Source organism: Solanum verrucosum, unplaced genomic scaffold (assembly GCF_900185275.1).
Source record: "Solanum verrucosum unplaced genomic scaffold, falcon-dt-bn FXZP01000084.1, whole genome shotgun sequence".
Taxonomy (NCBI): domain Eukaryota; kingdom Viridiplantae; phylum Streptophyta; class Magnoliopsida; order Solanales; family Solanaceae; genus Solanum; species Solanum verrucosum.
In genome coordinates this window covers 136,135-148,716 of record NW_026019846.1, presented here as the reverse complement: position 1 = coordinate 148,716, position 12,582 = coordinate 136,135, and the positions used below count along the sequence as shown (strand labels likewise).

The window sequence follows — 12,582 nt, the reverse complement described above, 5'->3', positions numbered from 1 at the left end:
TGCAAATAAAAAATTATTTTTTCAAGCCCTAGCATTAATACATTGTAGAGTTCTATTTTTTCTCACATTATACCTGAACGAAAACCCAATATGCATAAATCATAACCATTAAGTCAAAAATAATTCAAGCTTGATTAATCAAGAAATGTTGATGGTATGGCTAACTTGCAATTCGAAACAGAAAACTCAAGCAATTAGAGAGTAGAAGAACATGAGAGAATGCATGTATGTAGAATAGAATAATAAAGAAGAAAAGAAAACAATAGGTCAGGATGAAAGGTACGGTTAAATTATAAAATTTTGTGTGGAGAAATGTGGTGGTTGGAGGCATAAAGCGCGCCTAATAATTTGTCAAAAACCATTATGAAAATACCCTTTCACTACACTATATTCCATTTCATAAGTATGATGATGTTTAAGAATGAGTTTGAAGGACTGGAAATTTCTAATGAGCGTGAAGGTGATACATTATTATGATCAGTGGAAAATATATTTTAAGTGATACAAGGCAAATAAGATTGAATATTCAAGGTGAATGGACCTTGTTATTTTACCAGGAATGATTTTTTTTTTTTACAGGAGGTGAAAAGGTTATGCCAACTATAAGAACATTCATGTCTATTTCACCAAATAAAACTAATTCAACATAAAAAAATTTAATGTATTTAATCAATATCTATCTTTTCTTTTCTCGAACTAAGCAGTATCATAATATATAATTAAATATACGAAAGTGTGTCTTCTCTAAAAGTTAAATTTTTAGATTAGATATACATTCACATAGTTCAACATTAGAGTAGACAAAAATATTATGTTTGAGTACTTTCACCGTAAACTTTAATTTCATGTATTTGAAACAAGAAAAATAATCAACCCGACATATGAGGGGAATTTTTAAAACTATTGAATATATCTAAAAGTTTAGTGAAACATCAATATCACTCATCGCTTGAATTTTTTGCTTCCTTAGATTACATAGGAAAAATGAATAGTACCGACATTTCCTTGTTTGATTATTTCAAATTGTTGAAAGCTTAAAGGCGATAAAAAAAATTACACTCCTCGTAGAAAAATTATAATCCAGATAGGTAATAAACATGTATTATATGTTGAATTTTATAAAAACAAATTCACGTGCTTAGTTCTTTATATTCTAATATTAAATTATGTTATCATGTTTCTGATATTTTTTTCAAAAAAATAATAATTTACAATTGAATATTTACATATGTCATGCATTTGTACCTTTAATTTGTTAGTACAGGATATATATAATAATAAGACATACTACTTACTATTATTATTTTTTTGGTTTCTTAGTCTAAAGTATTATATACTCTTGCATTTCTTGCGTCATTTTCAGTGAATGATAAATATGAATCTTGGAACAACAAATATGTCATGTTTTTGTATCTCTAATTTGCTAGCACACGATATAAATGATAATAAAACATACTACTTACTATTATTATGTTTTCTTTAGTTTCTTAAACTAAAGTACTCATGCATTTCTCACGATTTTTTACTGAATAATTATGATGATTCTCGAAATATTAAATATGTCATGCTTTTATATATCTAATTTGTTGGCACGGGTTATATCTTATAATAAAACATACTATTTGATATCATTATATTTTTTTCGTAGACTAAAGTACTCATGCATTTTTTCACTAAATAATAATGATGATTCTTGGAAAAATAAAAATAGCATGCTTTTGTATCACTAAATTGTCAGCACACATTATATTTGATAATAAAATATACTATTTGCTATCATTATAATTTTTTTGTAACTTTACTCTAAAGTATTCATGCATTTCCAGTTTAATATTTTGCTGAATAATAATTTTTATCCTTGGAACAACAATAAATACAAATACTTCTTGGAGCTTCTAGAAATTTTAGTAAAATATATTTTGATACTTTTTTATTAATTAAATATTTATATATTTCCAAACTTAATATTTAAGTTAAATATTTAAATAATATGATAAATTTTCAAAAAAAAATTATATCTAGAACCATCTATTTACTAGTATAAATATGTGTGATCTTAATCAGTTGTAACCAAGCTAGTTCAAAAACGCTTTATTCAATAATAAAGTTCTCCTACCCAAAATCCTCATTCTCATTCATGGATACTTCTCTTTTCACTACCCAAAACATGAAAATTTTGAAGAATTAAAAGTCTCATGTTTTTATAGCTTTATTCCCAGGCTAAGGTAAAATTAGTTCATGTCTTCAATTTTTCAAACAATTAATCAATTTAGGCATTGGAGTTACTTTAACCACAAGCCTATCAGCTTTCAGTAAAATAAAAAAACTCTGAAACGTTGAACGATTAAGCTTTTCTCCTTTTTGATGGCTATTATGGAAAATTCCAGTGAACTTCAGTTGATGAGTTCCATTTGTTCTATTCTTCTGTAAAGTTTCGCGAGTCAAAATTCATTTTCAATTTGATCTAATCAAATGCAAAAAAAGGTACCCCTTTTTCACATGTGATTTGCACTATTATCATGGAAGGGGTTAGTTTAGTGGCTAAAAAAACCAATGTTCCATCTACATTATTTTGGATCCTAGCTGCCACAGATTTTGATGTTTACTATTATAGATTCACAGACTATTCTAATTATTTCAAAAATTGTGATGCTAAGGATAAAATAATAGAATTACTAGGATTTCCACAACTTAGTCCAATTGTTTTCCTTCTTTTGTGTCTGATGAAGTGGAGAGTAGCAACTGGGCAGTTAAGTCTATTAAAAGGCTAATTGAAATGTTGAATAGCGAAGAAAATCCAAGAGTTCTTGTTAACACTTTTGATGCTTTAGAATTTGATACTTTGAGAATTTTAAAGCATGTGACTATGGTGGGAATTGAGCCTTCAATTCGTTTAATATTTCTTGATGATGATACTTTTCTAGCTGATATGATTGAGATTAGTTCAAAGAATTATATGGATTGGTTGAACTTAAAGGATAAGGGAACAGTTATCTACATAGCATTTGATAGTTACTTCGAAATATCAAGTCAGTTGATGGAGGAGATTGGTCACAGATTGCTGAAATGTGGGAGGCCATTTGTATTGGTGATTAGGGAAGGAAAAGACGGGGATAAGATGGAGGACAAGTTGAGTTACAAAGACGAACATGAAAAGCAGGGGAAGATAGTGAGTTGGTGCTTGAAAGTGCCAGTTCTAAAACACCCTTCTATTGGTTGTTTCTTTTACTCACTGTGGATGGAATTCAACTTTGAAGAGCACAGAATCTGAGGTACCTATCGTGGCATGTCCGCTCTGGAACGATCAATTCTGCAATGCAAAACTCATTCAAGATATTTGGAAGAATGGTGTTAGAGTTAATGTCGGCAAAGGTGGTGTCATAGAAAGAGATGAGTTCAATAGATGTATCACAATCACGATGGGAGGTGGTGAAGAAGGAAAAGAATTGAGAAATGCCAAGAAATGGAGTGATTTAGATAAGGAAGCTATTAAGAAAACTGGCACATCAAGTGTGAATCTCAAGGCTTTTGCTAATGAGATTTACTTAGTCATAATGAGTACTAAATAACTCGTGAATAGATGTCTTTAATAAAACAGCTAGTAATCAATTTAGGTTTTTTTTAAGAGCTTGTTCTCTGTTACTAAATAAATAGTGAATTTCTTCGAAATTATTTATAATGAAATATTTTTTTTAGTTTATGAAAGAATTATTTTAATTTCTTCCTCACTTTAAACTTTTTTTTAAAAAATTCTGTCATTAATATCTTATCTTTTCACTTTTAATTTTTTTAGAACGTTATGTTTTTTTTAAAAGAAAAAATTAATGAAAGTGTCTTTTAATTTTAACGTTTTATTTTTTATATTTTATTTGATTTTCTTCACTTATTTTAATATCCTTTCTAAATTAACTTCTTTTAAATACAGGACTTTTGTAATAAAAATTTAAATCAAATCACAAGGAAAGACAAAGAAAATAAAAAGAGTAAATAAAATCAATAGAAAAATAAAAGAGAAAAACAATGAATGAAGGTAAAAAAAAATTGAAAAGTTCAAAAAACAACTCATATGTGTTTTAACTTAATCTAAATACAAGATAAAGAAAATAAAAAGATATAAAAGAATTATTTTTAAAATAAATAAATAAAAAGTTTTAAAAAACATTTAATTATTTTTTAAAACAATTATTTACACACGTGTGTACAAACATAACAGACACGTGTGTACAAACATAACAAACTTATTTGGTCGAAAGTGTCACGTCAGTACAAAATGTGCACGAATATAAGAAAAATGAGTTCGAGGGATAATAGGACCCTAATTAAGTTAAGGTATGTCACTAGAATTTCGATCATAGTTCAGGAGGGGTACTTATGCATTATCCCTTATTTTCTTAAAAAATAAATTTATAATCGAACATGTACTTATGTCATGCTTTTGTAATTCTAATTTGTTAGCACACGTTTGTCACGACCCAACCCACCGGGCCGTGCGGGTACCTACATACTACCACCTAAGTAGGAGAACCCTCGTATCCCAATAATTAAAAACATGCAGAAAATTAAATAAAACGGAAATAAAGTGTACTAGCGATATTTTATAATTAGAATTCCTTTAACACAATTTTGGTTAAGACTTGTAAAGTAATTAACACCCCCAAGGATCTAGTCTAAAAAGGTACAAGAGCTACTAAGAGTACCACTGGACATAATAAATAAAGACACAGCTCCCACCATGCGGAAGGAAAGATAGAAGCTGCTAGAGAATTTCTTCGTCTTCACCTAATGAAACATCACCAACCTGCATCTAGACTATGTCAAAAGACATAGCAAGATTAGTATCAGTACAAAACACACGTGCTGGTAGGCATCATCGGTCAACCCGATACCCACCACATAACATAAGAAACCAATTAGTAAGATCATGAAATCAACCACTCGCTTCTCCACCTTTACTCTTTTTTGAAATACCTCGGGGTTACACTAGTACCCTTACTACTAACCACCCTCTCGGTCAACCTACTTACTAGGTTCTTGATCATAGCCTAACCATTCTAGCATATAGAAAAGTCCCCAAATAGAATTACAACATTCCGACTAACCGCTCATGTCATACCCTTACTTTCTCTTCATATTACCCAGCCATGGCCACATAGTACCTTAAGTCAAGCTTTCTAACCACTAAACACAAATCCATTTCTCCAAAGTGAAATCTGCCTAAGCACTTACTTCACGTACACTATCCCCACTTTTTACCCTTGCTATCAATTATTTGACCCTTGAACCCTTGGCCTTTCAAATTTATTCGACAACACTCTATGCAACAAGTTCACTCAACACCAAAGAACAGTCAGATATAAGTCCTCATAAACATATAATCACTCCAGGGAATCACAATATCATTATTATTACGAACAAGGATCAATTTCACAATTCTCAATCATCACAGTTATATCAAATCATTGGTCCTCTCATGGAACCCTAACCCAAACTGTTAGCATATCGGAAGGTGGTACCCGATGCAATGATTATGCCAGAACATGGCAACCGATCCTATAATTATGCCGGAACGTGGCAACCGATCCAAGTTAGTTATGTCGGAACATGGCAACCGATCCATTCACACACCACAATCACAATCACAAGTATTTTCTTAAGTTCATACATTTTAGTCATGATTCATGGTATTCATCATCCCTCTATCTCCTTTGCAACAAGTGTGATCAATAATGCAACATTCACATACATACATGTATCATAATGAAGCAAGAATAAACATACATCACACAATCATAGGATCACAACCATCACCTAACCCTAGATCATCATCTAAGGCTTCTTCCTGAGATTTAGCCAAATTTTGTTCAATGCACAAGGGCCTACGCATAATTCTACCATTGATTTACATATATTACGCGCTGAACACAGATTTATAACTACTAAATTCATAAAACCTAGCCAACCTGGGCGCCAAGCAACTACACAGAGTTATTGACTTCGATTCCTATTTTTCGGGCTTCGTGACGGTGAATTTGGCCAAGAATCCGCAAGATATCACCATCCTCACGCTAGAAATCTCCTTTTCCTTCCTTCCCGATCTTAGAGCAACTTTCTGACGGTTTCTAGGGTGTTTTACGACTAATTTTGGTATTTTAGGAAGAAGGAAAAAATAGAATTTTGCGTTATTTGCATTCTATCTCGCCTATCCCACTCTGGCGCCAACTTACTCCGCCCTGGCGCCGCCGCCCTAGCGGCAACTGGCCCGCTCTGGCGGTACAATGGCCCAAAAATTTCCCAGATTTTTGTTTATCTTAAATAACGACGGTCTGGGTCATTACAACGTTATATCTAATAATAAAGTATACTATTTGCTATCATGATGTTCTTTTTGTTACTTATTAGTCTAAAGTAGTCACGCATTTCTTGTGTTATTTTTTTGGTTAATAATAAAGTTGATTCTTTGTATACCAAAGAATTCCAAATACTTCTTGGAACATCAAAAAAGTTTGAGTAAAATATCTTTTGATATATTTTTATTTAATAAAATTTATATAATCTCAAAACTTAAATATTTAAGGTAGATGTTTAATGAATATGATAAATTTTTTAGATTTTTTATATCTTAAACCATCTATATAGTAGTGTAAGTATGTGTTACCTTATTCAGTTGTAACCAAGCTAGTTCAAAAAAGATTTCTCCTTTACAAAGTTCTCCTTTCCAAAATCCTCATTCTCCTTCATAAATACCCCTCTTTTCACCACTCAAAACATGAAAATTTTGAAAAATGAAAAATCTCATGTTCTTATAGCACTATTCTCAGGCCAAGGACAAATTAATCAATGTTTTCAATTTTCTAGACTATTAATCAATTTAGGTGTTGAAGACACTTTAACCACAAGTCTATCTGGTTTTAGTAAAAACAAAAAAAAACACTCAAACGTGGACGGATTAAGTCGTTTTCCTTTCTCTGATGGTTATGATGTAAAATTCTAATGAAGTTCAATTGATGAGTTCCATTTGTTCTATTTTTCTATAAAGTCTCATTGGTCAGAAGTTATATTCAATTTAATCCAATTAGATGCAAATAAAGGTACCCCTTTTTTTCACATGTCGTCACTATTATTATGGAAAGGACTGAATTAGTGGCAAAAAGAATCAGTATCCCATCTACATTATTTTTTTATCCAACCAACCACAGTTTTTAATGTTTACTATTACAGATTCATAGATTATTTTGAATATTTTAAAAACTGTGATGATAAGGATAAAACAATAAATTTACCATGTTTGCCACCACTTAGTCCAATTGATGTTCCTTCTTTTGTGTTTGATAACATTGAGAGTACAAATTGGGTAGTTAAGTATATTAAAAGACAAATTGAAATGTTGAATACTGAAGAAAATTCAAAAGTTTTTGTGGACATTTGGATGCTTGGAGGCATGGGACTACGGTAAGAATTGGGCCTTTAATCCCTTCAAAAAAAGTATGATAATAGTTTTCGAGCTGATATGATTGAGATTAGTTCGACGAATTATATGGATTGGTTGAACTTAAAGGATAAGGGACCAGTTGTCTACATATCATTTGGTAGTTACTCCGAGACATCAAATTAATTGATGGAGGAGATTGGTCTAGGGTTGCTGAAATGTGGGAGCCATTTTTATGGGTGATTAGGGAAGGGCATGATGGGGATAAATGGAGGACAAGTTGAGTTGCAAAGATTAACTTGAAAAGCAGGGGAAGATAGTGAGTTAGTGCTCGCAAATGGAAGTTTCGAAACACCCTTTTATTAGTTCTTTTCGTACTAATTGTGGATGAAATTCGACTTTGTAGAGCATAGAAACTGAGGTACCATCATTCTATGACTAGGGGCCCGATTTGTCCTTCTTCCCACAAGAATACTAGCCCTTCATTCTATTCCATACAACCTCGGTAGGACATCTATTTTTCAATTCCATAAACCTTTAAGCTCCAGTTTTTATAAGGCCTAAAGTGTAACGATCGGTTCCCGTAGCTATAAAAAAGCCAATGGGGAAAAAATTTAGGCTGGAAAACTTTTACGTAGTAACTTGGAATTTCCCAACCTAGTCCAGATTTGTACGAAATCGGAGTCAGTAAGGTCTACAGAAATCTGGTAAAAATTGGGTGATCTAATTATGATACTGATCACATTATTACATAGTTAAGACGTTAAGGAACCCGTACGACTTTAGGGAATTGAATTCGGGCGAGTAGAACTACCGAAACTAATCTTAGCATGAACATGTAGTTTCTGAGTGTCATGGGTTGAAGGTGTGTTGTGAAATGGGGGTTTGGAATTCTTAAATTTGCTCAATGTTTCTGTGCAAGCCGCTAAGGAGGGATTTTCCCGCCAAGGCAGGGCCGATGTAGCGGGGTGAAGATCATTGTGGCGGGACACACGCGACTTAAGTCGAAAATAAACCCCAAGAACATTATATTCTGCACTTTTCAACTTTGAGAGCTATGAGACGACACCAGGCAAGTTCTTGACCATTTTTCACTATTCTTAAAGCTAAAGGTAAGGTTTTAACTCCCCGAATCCATTTTTCGATCCGTAAAATGCAAACTAGTGGGTAATTATCGATGGTGGAGGGTTTTGATCTTAAAATTATGGTGGAAAAAGCCTTAATCTGGGTTTGGGGATCAAGGGTTTAACCTAGGATTGATATTATTGTTTATATTCTGGGTAATTAGGTGTTGTTTATTGATCCTCTCACTATTATGATTGTTTGTAGTCCAAGAAAAAGCAAAAAGAATCTGGAAAGAGTAGAATCAAGTTTCTTAGGGGATTCAAGCTTTATTTGAGGTAGGTGTAGGTTGTGATTTCATGTTGTAAGATATATGTTTGTCCTTACTTCATTATGATACATGTATGTATGTGAATTTTGCATTATCGATCACACTAATAGTAAATGAGGATAGACGGATAATTGAGTGCCATGAATCATGACTTGATTGTATGATTATAAGAATATACTAGTGATTGTGATTTTGGAGATTTTAATGGATCGGGTGTTGCGTTTTGACACATTAACTGGGATCAATTGCCACGTATCAGCAAAAATATTGGAATGGGTGTCACGATCTGACACACTCTTGGAACAGGTACCACGTACCGCTACACTAACATTTTGAGTGTGGGTTCCATGAGAGGACCATTGAAATAACATAACTGTGTAAATTTAAAATTGTGAAATTGAATGGTATTCGTAAATGATATTGATATTGTATATGTTTGGTGTATGCATGTTATTATTATGTTGTAATGGCTTATGTATGTTGCACTTAGTGGGATAGTCGTGTCATCCTACCAGTACACTGTGGTTGTGTACTAATACTACACTTTCTCTTTCTTTGTTGAGTACAGGGCATCTTTAAGCGCCTATTGACAAACCTCGCTTAGAAGATCAGTGCTCAATCGAATTCAAGGGTATGCCAGTTCTTCCGAGACGCCATGAGTTCTCTTTTCATTTATGTCAACATTTCAGACTTAGACTAGTACATTAGGATTATCTTATGTTTAACTGGGTTGTACCCATTTTCTTAGACTTGTTGAACTTTAGATGTTTTGGTACATTGACTTTCAAGTTCTAGGTATTATTCCGCATTAGTTTTGATTAGACTTTTCTTTGGAGTTTATGGGAACTCACTATTACTTTTCCTTAGCATTTAAACCTGCTTCCGTAACTTTAAATGCCTTAGTTTTTCATTTAGTTGTTTAGTTTGGGTTGTAGTAATGGTTTTCCCACCAGAGGGTTAGTTTGGGTGCCAATCACAATGGTCTGGGTCGTGACAAGATGGTATCAGAGCCTAGGTTCGTTTATCTCTGTGTACCTAAACGGGTCTAGTAAAGTCTTACGGAATGGTACAAAGACATTTGTACTTTTCTTCGAGAGGCTATAGGACTTTAGGAGATCTCTCTGTTTTCTCTTATCTCCTTTCATGCTATAACTCAATTCCAATTGGTATCTGATGATTCAAATAGGTATATAACCTTCTCCACTCTTCTGTCCGCAGATAGTCAATACTAGGTTCAAAGGCGTTAGGCCTGTAGCTCCCGTCAATGCTCCAGTTGAGGAATCTGCAGCAAGAGGTTGCGGTCAAGGCAAGGTTAGAGGAAGAGCTAGAGGTAGAGGATGAGGAATGGTGACACCTACTAGGGATGGAGCACCAGTTGAGAATGCTCCCAGAAATGAGGCTCCTCATGCGCATCATGAAAAGGTAGAGGAGAATATAGAGGTTGAGAATGAGGAAAATGTTGGATAAGAGGAAGAGGTGCAGGCTGAGACTATAGGTATTCCTCCCTTAGACCCAGTGTTAGCTTAACATATTATGTCATTCTTGAAAGGATTGGTTGGTCCGGGAGTGCTTCCTTCTATTCAAGCAACTCAAGCTCCCCCCAATCCCCCTATTGCTATCATTGTCCCCAAGGTGGGTGTAATTATAGGTAATGATGCTTTGTTCAATCCTTTGTTGGGTCCTATTATGACGAGTAATGAGTGTGAGATGTTGACTAAGGTTTTGAAATTGAAACCGCCTGTGTTTCATTGTTCTGAAAGTGAGGACGCCTATGAGTTCATCCTAGATTTCTATGAGAGGCATCATAAGTTGGGAATTGTCCATTAGCATGGAGATGAGTTTGTGACTTTACAACTTCAAAGTGAGGATAACCAATTGTGCAGAGCTTATGTGGAATGCAGATCTTCAGTTTTACCGCCACTCACTTGGACCTAGTTTAATGCTCTATTCTTGGAGAAGTATGTGCCTCGAATTTTGAGAGATCGTAAGAAGGATGAGTTCATGGTTTTGGCGCAAGGTGGTATGTATGTTGCTGCTTATGAGGCCAAGTTCCATGCTTTGTCTAGATATGTTACGCAATTGGTGACTAGCAAGAAAGAAAGGATTCGTCTATTTGATAAGAGGCTAAATTCTGAGTTGCATGTATTGTCCGTTCTTATGCCCTGTGTAGGGAAAAGCATCAACGAGGTAACAGATTTTGTAAAGAAAGTGAAGGGGGTGAGGAGAGACGGTCAGGCTAAGGCATTGGCTAAGAAGGCCAACAATTAAGGCAACTTTCAGGGATCTTACTCCAGAGGTTCAGGGAGGCCAACACTTGCAGCCCGATCAATTCAGTCAGGTATGTCTGCTTCTATAGGTAATTACTCCAGGGAACCACACTTTCAGCAGGCAGTATGTCATATTTTGATCGTACTTGCTATAACTATGCAGAACCTAGGCATATGAGGAGAGATTGTCCCCACCCGCACATGATGGATTCTGCACAGCAGTAGACTAGAGAAGTGGTACCTGCAGGAAATGGTAATAATGGTAGAGGTCGTCCACAAGGTGGGCGAGGAGGAAATCAGCAAGGCTGCGGAGGTAGGGGAAATGGTAATGCATGCCTCGATACAATGCAACTAGATAGGGAAGTCGTCCGTCATGATGACAGGGCTCAGTGTTATGCCTTTCCAGGCAAGACCAATGCGGAGGCATTTGACGTAATGATCACAGGTACTATTGTTGTCTGTGACAGGATGGCTAATGTGTTATTTGTTTCGGGTTCTACTTATTCTTATGTGTCTGTGCGATTTGCCTCAGAATTTGCTGTGATTTGTGATATACTTGATCCCCCCATCCATCTTCCAATTGTCATAGTCTCCCCTGCCTATCGTGTTTGTCCTATTTTGTTATGGGTTTTCAGACTTGGGCTGATTTGGTGATTTCAGACTTTGATATAATCTTAGGCATGACTTGGTTGTCCCCCTATTATGTTGTGCTTAATTGTAATACTAAGTTTGTGACTCTAGAAATTCCGGGAAGGGAAAAGTCAGAGTGGGAAGGGGTGTACAAGCCAAAGCAAGCTAAGATCATATCCTCCATTCGGGCTAGGAAACTGGTAGGGCAATGTTGTTTAGCTTATTTGGCTCATATTTTGGATGTTGAGGTTGAGTCTTCTTCCATTGAGTCTATTCATGCGATGTCAGAATATAGAGAAGTATTTGCTACTAATTTGCCTGGTATGCCATCGGATAGTGATATAGATTTCTGCATTGATTTGGAACGTGGCACCCGCCCCATTTCTATCCCTCCATATCGCATGGCTCCAGCAGAACTAAGAGAGCTTAATGCTCAAATCCAAGAACTTCTTGATAAATGATTTATTCATCCTAGTGCTTCTTTGTGGAGTGCTCCAGTCTTGCTTGCTAAGAAAATTGATGGTAGTATGAAGCTGTGTATAGATTACCTGTAATTGAATAGGGTCACCATTCAAAACAAGTACCCATTACCTCGAATAGATGTTGTTTTTGACCAATTGTAAGGTGCATCAGTTCTCTCTAAGATTGATCTAAGGTCTAGTTACCATCAGTTAAAGATTAGGACTAGAGATGCGCCCAAGACGATGTTTAGAATCCGTTATGCACACTATGAGTTTCTAGTTATGTCGTTTGGGTTGACTAATGGGCCCGCTTCTTTTATGAGTTTAATAAATGAGGTGTTCAAGTGATCTTTTGATTTGTTTGTTATAGTTTTTATTGATGACATTTTGGTCTATTCAAAAAGT

The 12,582-nt window shown here is 34.6% G+C and overlaps 2 pseudogenes; both read left to right on the top strand.

Annotated features, from left to right (window-relative positions):
* The first annotated feature begins 2,137 nt into the window (after window positions 1-2,137).
* Window positions 2,138-3,569, top strand: LOC125816909 (UDP-glycosyltransferase 75C1-like; annotated as a pseudogene).
* Window positions 3,570-6,766: 3,197 nt separating this feature from the next.
* Window positions 6,767-11,087, top strand: LOC125816898 (UDP-glycosyltransferase 75C1-like; annotated as a pseudogene).
* Window positions 11,088-12,582: the final 1,495 nt, after the last annotated feature.